Here is an 8,442-nt window from a genome sequence, read left to right on the forward strand (position 1 = left end):
CAGGTTTCTGGTTCATCCATCAAAAAAACCAAGATCTTTTTCTTATGGAGCCGTGTTTAGATTTTGAATGCTCCAAAGTCTGGAGCACTGGTTCAGGACCTTTTACTGCTATTATTGAAGAAAGAGATCAAATTCCTAGAAAGAGCAGATGTATCCAGGTTTCAGCTTCAGCCCAACTATGTTATAGCATGGGACATTTGGTGCTGGGCCTATCGCATATTTTCTGGCAGTGGTTATCAGTAAGCTCTAAACAGATTGTAAGTCCACCCCTCTTCAAAGCAAGGAAGCAAGCCTTTAAGTTGAACACTTCAAGCACATGCCTAAGCATAGACGAGATGCAAGTGCGGACAATGGGGAGGGCACAACTCCGTGCCGCTGCCACCACCTCCGCTGCTGCTGGGCTGCAGCCCAACGCCCCGCCATCAGCGCAGAAATCGTGCCACCGCGGCCGGGCTGTAGTCCTGTACTGCGTCGTCAGAACAGAAATCTGGGGAGGGGGCATGTGCCCCCCCCCCCCCCCCCCCACCACCACGCATTGTTTATGTGCCCGAATGCTCGAGGAACTGGAACTTCAGCTCAACAAAGAAAATCCTCACAAATTTTTAACAGCTGGGTTAAAAATAACTTCTTGTTCTTCCTTCTGGAATTTACAATCAAACATTTAGAGCATGACAACTAAATACGTCCCAAAACAAAGCATGGAAAATACAAGGCTACATATATTCTTAAAGATGAGTAGAAGACACAACATTAACATCAATGCATCGGGCATGCCTAATGTATTATATAGCCATCCATCTGAGCACGTAAATGGTGCTCGGTTTTGTAGCTGTTGAGTATTCCTTCAACACTGTCTCCCCCCTTTGAAAAAAAACAAAACGTACCTATTGCCTTCGGCTCAAAACATTTGGGAAAGAGTCCCATGTCGGGTTAAAAATCACCTGGCCACATCTGGGCCAGAACTAAGGGCCCAAGAGCTCTCTATACAACATCAGCAAGAGTAAATTTTGGTTACCATATGGGGCAAATCCTTCTCTTGTAGAAAATAATGATAGAGCACTGGGGCCTTAAGGATTTGTTGGAAAGGAACTCACAGTAAACAAGGAATTAATATCGTCTGCCTGGAAGCAGAAGGGTCTAAATCAACTCAGCTGAGAGCTGGGTCTGTGATTCCTCGTTATTAAGTGTTTTGTAATTGTTCCTTATAGCTTTGAGCTACCCATAGCTGCGTACATCTGAGGAAGTGAAGGCACTAGACTGCTTATCAAGAGTTCTTGTTGAAAACCAGTACTTTTTGCTTTGGGCTAGAAAACCCCCCTTAGCTTTTGTCTGTTAAGAAAAACTCCTTTTCTAACAGCATCCTGGGGTTTGGGAGGTCACTTCTGACTGAACTTTGGAAGCGCAGTTGAAAAATGTTCTTATCCGTTGACAGGCTTTTCAGGGAATATGCTTACATTGCTTCCTGCAGTGAGAGCTCCAGCGCTGCAGAAGAAAGGCAAGAAGAGCTCTTCACACCTCTATCTGAGGTCAGCCTCGAGCTCTGGGATATCTGCCGAAAATGTTATAAATTGCGTTTGAAGTTTCCTTCAAAGTGAATGATGACTAATGCAAACATTTCCAAAGGCTACTTACAGTTACGCTGTTTTTTAGTGGTTAGAAGATATCGCTCGATCTCAATTTGACCAAGCTGCAGGAACCAGGGAATCCTCGCGGTATACTGCACGTGCTCTGTGGGAAGAAAATCATCAGGACTTTTAGCTTAGTTAGAGAAGCCTATCAATCGCTTGAACAGGTGCACATCAGTACTAAGCCTCAACTCTTGCTCAGGCCAATAGTTTTTAAATCCCGCAGTCCCTAGTCCTACTGTCATTCTAGCTGTACTGAGAAGAAGAGGATGAAAGGAGAGTTTCAGTGCATCCTTCACATCAAAGCATTCTGCGCCTGGCAGCTAAAATGCTCACTACTCTCCACTCCTGTCTCCATTGTGTTTAAGGAGAAACCGAGGCACAGAGAGCCTGGCTTTCAAAAAGCATGCAGAAAGCAATACTGAGACCGAGTAAGCATTTGGCTTCCATAGGCAAGCACATAGCAAGCTACAGCAACCACACTTTCCGCGGAGAAGTGCCCAACTGGTAGTAAATGTAGGTGTTTGTGTGGCCATGAACTGTCCGTAGAGCCAGGCTCCAAGACCACACGGGGAGGGAGGAAGGGCCAGACCCTTCTCGGACGAGAAACGGACTGTCCAGTAGCCGGCGGATGTAAAAAGCCACAACGGCGAGGTCCCTAGTCCTCTCCTAGAGCAGCATCTGCATATTAATAAGCTATCAAAGAACTTTTTTAAGCACAGCCACTTTCTTTCTCTGGAAGACTTCCTCCTTAATCACTGATAATGAGCCATCTCTGTTTGCAGAGAGAAGATCCTTGCCCCCACAGCCTCTCTGCAGTGCCCGCGATTCCTTCTCTGCTCTCTTCTAACCTGTGGTTACATAAATTGCTCCATTGTTCCAAGTGCATCATTGAGGCTTCATTAGCTCAAGCGGGAGGCTGGAGAAGAGAGAGCAGCAAGAGAAGGAGCTTTTGTTGAAAAACACCTGTCTGGGATAATTAATGAGACTTGTCAAGAGGGACGGTCTTTGAAATCAGGAAGATGTGATTACATTTTGATTTGCCAGAATGCTAATGGTTTCCTTCCTAGCTCGTAAATGAACGCTCATTTTGCAGTGCAGAACGTGCACGGAAGGACGCTCGACTGTTGTTATTTCCTAGGCTGATGAAGCTGGCAAGCCCGACTGTGACCCCAAACACAGCCCTCGCTCTGCCTGCGCTTCCCATGTCACCGGGCTTCTCCCGGGGATGCTACACACCATCACTATCACTGCTTCCAGGTAGTATTTCTAGAGATCTGGACTTGGGTTCATCGGGCAACAGCCAGGCACTGCACATACTCTTAGCAAGAGGAAGAAAGCTCTCACCACTTGAATAGGGAAGGAGTGGTTAAGAAGGACCAGTTGGGGAACGGAGGCAGGGAAGTAGCCATTTATCCTCTTACAAGCCTGCCGGGTGACAAAGGGTTGGGAGAAGGGTCACAACTCTCCCGATTCCCAATTTAGAAACTTCCCCACAAAACCATCCCTTCTCTCAAGCTTTCAGACAATAAAGATCGCATTGCATTTTTGTACTAGCTTGCCCTTGGCTTGAATGCCTTCTTTCCTCCACAGTGTTATGCAGTGCTCCTTCGCAGAGGCAGCTGCATTTTAGCACAGGGCTTAGTCACTCTTGTATGCCAAGACTGATGAAAGGTTCGGTGCAAACCTAAAATATCACTTCATTGCAGCTGTAGCCTTCGCGAGCTCTGTTTAAGGCAAACTGTAATGCACTTGAGCAGGAGTCATACATGGATTGAGAGTAGATGCCTTAAATCTGTCTGAAATGCACTTGGATTTGTAGCAGAAAACAGAATTTAAATCTATTAAATCGGCCCCATTTTTTATTGCCAAAATTGAAGGACTATGAGCAATTCTTTTATGAATTCTTGTTCTCCATCATTTACAAATGATGCCTTTTTGCTCTGAAATTAAACAAGCCACTTGCAGAGTCAGAGCCCAACAGGGGATTAATATTTTAATCTAATTTACGAGTAAATATTATGGGTTTGGCTGTGTGCATTTGTGGGGGAGGAATAGGACTAATGTGCTTTTTTTTTTTTTTTTTTTTAATTGCTGCTTCAGCTAATAAAGTGAGTGAAGCAGCACTTCAGGCTGTGGCATTGAGAGAAGATCACCTCTAGAAAGCGGTCATCTAAAGTTACTCAACCTTTGCAGGCAGATAACACAAGCATCTCAAAGAACCACTTCATAAAGGTGATGACAATTATCGCCGTGCTGCATGGGAAAAGGACACCAAAAGGTACCTGCCCGAGATTACACAGTAACCCAGCAGCCGCAGGAACAGAAGCTGAATCACTCCAATACCAGCTGCTCCTCATTATGGGTTAGAAGTCTTCTGCAGTGCAAAGACTACTAGGGGGAAAGGTTTCATCTGCAGACCCCACAAATACACGGAGGGGCTTTGCACTCACTAGACCACGTCGGTGAGATACACGCTGAGCAGGTCCAGAGCATGCCTGTAATAATGTATAATCCCACAGATCAAAGGGGCATGTTGGCAGACAACTGCGGGAAGTGCTTACATATCTATGCTGCAGAGGCACCCATTAAATCCGTGCAACGGCCCTTTGCATGACCAGCTGAGGGACTTTTTTTAATTTTTTTTTTTTGACTAGAGCATTTTGCCTGCCCACATCTCCTTTACATTTTCACAAGCTTTGGACAGGTTTTGAAGTGCAGTGTCTAAGGCTGTGATAACACAAACCCCAGTGAAACAAAGGGAAATTTGTTTTAATTCAGTTCTATTCAGACCCAGAGCGCTGCACAAACAGCAAGATCTCTGGCTAAGGAAACGGCGACTGTTCTGGCAAACACTTGAACCATGAAGAGTTAAGCAGTAGCACTCGCACAGCGTCGATATTAGAGCCCATGTATTGTTCAGTAAACAATAATGCAAGTTGCATGGGTAATTCCCTGAGCATTAGGTTGACTGTACCCCGCAGCGCTCATGAATGGCTGGTGGATTGACAAAGCAGAGTCATTACTCTCTATTAAAGACATAATTTACACACTACGGAGCACAAATTCAATAGACCGTTGAGGCTAAAGTGCTATTTAATGTATTTGATGTAACAATGTTTTAAATATACTAGGGTCAAATAATAGCATGTATACCACTGGGTCATGAAATCAAAATTAAAACTTTCTGGCAACCAAAAATTAAGCCATTACTCAAGATATTTTATACAAGTCCAGGAATTACCTTAGTTATTAACAAGGCCATCGGATATTTATACAACACCTCCCATCCTGGAGGATCCGCGCTCTCCATGGGGCTACGCAGGTAGAGGGCTACTGACACAGCCGTTCCTAAAGCGGAAAGAGGCTGGAAGCCAAGCATGTGCCATCACCGCTCCAAATTGCAGCGTGCAGCAAAGAGGAGGAATCTTGCTAAGGAGGCAGATGCTAAGACAGCTGACAGCAACGCAAAATCAGCAAACACCGCCCTTCTCATGATCTTGTGGGAAAGGTCCCAGGCACGATGCACCGCATAGCACTCGTGTATTTAGTATGAGGATCTGAGTCGCCTCCGCAGACATCTGAACCTGAGGTTCCTGGATAGTCCTGCGAGAAGGATTTGGGCTGTTGAGTTCCCTCTTCTAGGGAACTGATTTTATGATTGTTGCTTCCCTATTTCATCTTCTCATCAGAGATGGTCTAGAGTAAAGCAGCAAACACGTGGCTGGGAGCGAAGAACTCATAACATCAGCAGCTTGAAGCCAGGAGAGAACTTCATGACCAAACCGTCTAATCTGAACTTCCACCTTCTCCTCCTCCCCTGCTATGTGTCATTGGGTAAGTTGTTTCAGCCCCTTGCCTTATTGTCCACAACTGTAAATAATTGATTAATGATAAGCACCCAGCTGTTGCCGTTACCTAAAATGTGAACTTGAGCAAGTCCAAGCAACCCTAGGGCAACATGCATGAAGAGGCGTTTGTGTGACGATAGGAACCGCTGAAGTGTCAGAAAGAGACGCTGATAACGGACTAGAGACAAGAGAAGAATGGGAAATCTTTTCTAAATTGATTCCAACTCCAAATTGAATTTGACACAGCTGCTTTTGTGACCTTTCCTCAGCTAACTTCCCACGAACAAACAAGCACTCATGCTTTACTAGTATAAATGGGAGGTGGCAGGAAGCTAATTTGGGGAAGGGGGCTTGAATAGTCACCAAAAGCAAATTTCAAATTGTGCATTCAGTTGTAAATTCTGCAAATCATTTATCAAGCTGGGCTGCTTAATTAATTAAAGTAATTTCTGCTCCCTTTATTGGATGATTCATGAAACTCATGGTATGAACTGCAGATATGACTGTTGAGCCTAATATGTCAAATATATGCTATGAATGTCACTTTGGGCAGGTTTCTCATCCTTTCCCGCCAGGTGCTAGAGGCAGGTGCGGGCCAGGTAAAGAAGTAGGAGCTGCTTGGGCAGGAGACATCATAACTTCCATGCAACATGCAAGCCCACTGCTATTCTCTGTAGCGGAGGTGTGTGAAGCACTTGAAGAAATGAGTGATGTGGTCAGGGGGTTAAACTCAAATTCCAGGCTGTATCTCTGCTCTGTCTCCTGATTCCTGAATGAACTCTAGCTAATGCAAGACTCGGCTCGAGAGGTATTTATTTATATGCCTGGAGAAAGTTCATTTGTGGATCTGAGTCTTTATATCTCTGCCTATGCCTCAGCTCTTTATCGGTACAACGGGACTAAGCGCAGCCCCCTACCTCCTAGAGGTATTGTGAAGCTGTAGTAAAATAGGAGTGTGTAAAACTGATAATAGGGATTTTTATTACAGTGGTAAATTTAAATTAGAAACTGAGAAATTCTGTCAGGTCTATAATATTAGATTGCAATTAAAAGACCAAGACCTTATAACTATATAAAAACAATACGAGGACCTCCTGTGGTCAGCGTGGCCATGTGAGTATTGCAGACAGGCCAAAGATACCAGGGGAGCAAGCATTCAGGCCCGATGTGAACAGGGCTCCAGGACAGCATCTTATTAATGCAGATAAACACATCTCTTTCTGGGTAGAGCCCAAGTAGCAGTGCTTTTCTTTTTTGGTTTAAAGCAGTGGTTCTCAACCTTTTTAGACTCAAGGCAGTCCTTGTTTAACTCAAGGCATCCTCCTTAACTCGTGTGAATTGGGCAGCACCTCATTTAAAAAATTAATCCATTGATTACAGTGCTTACCTTCTTGCAGGGGAGCTGGACAGTGAGAGGAGAGCAGCAGCTAAGCAGGGAGGAACTTGAGTCTGTCTTTATTTCTTTGCACCTGCTTATCTCCTCCCAATTCACAGCACCTCTCAAAAGATCTCATGGCACCCTGGGGTGCCCTACCACCCTGGTTGACAGTCACTTGTTTATAGTGTGCATGAGACTTTTTTTTTTTTGGCTAGACTGTGGGGGTTAGGTGGGGTGAAATAAATCCATCTTTAAAAAGTTAGCCCAAGAAAATGTCAATTTAATAGTGACATTTTATAAGGTTATGTTTTAAATGTGATAAATGTGTGGCCTATCTGGACAAAGAAAACTAGCCAGCCAGACTCTGATTTATAATACAAGGAAACAACAGGAAATGAATAGTCACAAAACAGTATGATTTCATGAATAAGATAATCAAAATATGGATACTTCATCTGTAATATCACAGCTGTCTTCTTGACAACTAGTGTTTTAGCAATTACATTGCTTCATGCAAATATTTTTTCCCCATAAGCATTTTCCACATTTAATGGAAGATTGATTCATCTAGATTCAGACAGTAAATAGCCACACTTCCATCAGTGGCTGATTAGTGCATGCACATGCCGCGGCAGCGGGGTAGGGTTTCACGTGTCCTTGCAAAGCAGTTAAGTTCATCCCAAAGGTAATTAGCCACTGTGGAGGCAAATGTCAAGATCTAAATGAAAATCTCCCCAAATACAACTGAACCCATCGTCTTTGAGCTAAAACCAGGAAAAAGCTGATAGTTGCGATTTCTAAAATACTGATTTTTGCTTGTATGCTTGCCCACATGTTGTTGGGTATGTCTACAGTAGCAATAAGTTAACACCATGATTGGATACGAGTGTCATGAAGGAAGGTTTCAATATTTCCAGAACTAGCTGCTAGTCAGACTTCTTACTAGTGACGATGCGGTGCTTTAACACAGTTAAAAAGCTCTTGGCATACGTAACGTGGCGCCTTATGCGCAGAATTTGATGTTAAGCAACAGCTAAACCATGAAGGGTGCCATATGTGACAGGGTTGCCATATACTGCTACAAAGGTCAAAGACATTTTGTGCTCAGTTCACTTCTTTGTTCTGCCATGGTGACATTGTGTGACCCGCTGGACCAGAGTTAGAGACCTTACCTGCACTGCCAGTCCTTCGTTCTCAACTGCACTCGCACCCACATACACGGGTGAATGCTTTGCTGCAGCTCTTTGTGATGTAACTTTAAAGAAGCGAGCCAAGAAGCAAAGAATACAGACCCTGAGGAATACGCAGAAAACCAAACTGGTATTTAATTTACACGAAGCCAAAAAATGAACCCAGTAGATGAGCGCAGTTAGATGCTAATAAGCGCTGCTTGGACAACTCTCGTTCCAATAAGGAAAAGGGGAGGAAGAGAAGAATTGCACATAATGTGAAGATGAATGGCAAGCACTCTCCCAACTTGAAAATAATGGCGATGGAGTACTTGTGTCCTGCCAGATATAACTTGTGTGTCCGAAACATGGGCACTTAGCTTGTAATAATCCTTGGCATCTGAATAAAGAAACTCAAA

General features: G+C 44.1%; 1 long non-coding RNA gene across 1 annotated transcript; it reads right to left on the reverse strand.

Annotated features, from left to right (window-relative positions):
• Positions 1-556: 556 nt before the first annotated feature.
• LOC109282431 (uncharacterized) lies at positions 557-5,631 on the reverse strand. Its single transcript, XR_002089405.2, has 3 exons — positions 4,870-5,631; positions 1,633-1,728; positions 557-1,549 (listed from the first exon to the last, which is right to left on the reverse strand). It is a non-coding gene; the product is annotated as an uncharacterized LOC109282431 (long non-coding RNA).
• Positions 5,632-8,442: the final 2,811 nt, after the last annotated feature.

The sequence above is a fragment of the Alligator mississippiensis genome, chromosome 9 (genome assembly GCF_030867095.1).
Source record: "Alligator mississippiensis isolate rAllMis1 chromosome 9, rAllMis1, whole genome shotgun sequence".
Taxonomy (NCBI): domain Eukaryota; kingdom Metazoa; phylum Chordata; order Crocodylia; family Alligatoridae; genus Alligator; species Alligator mississippiensis.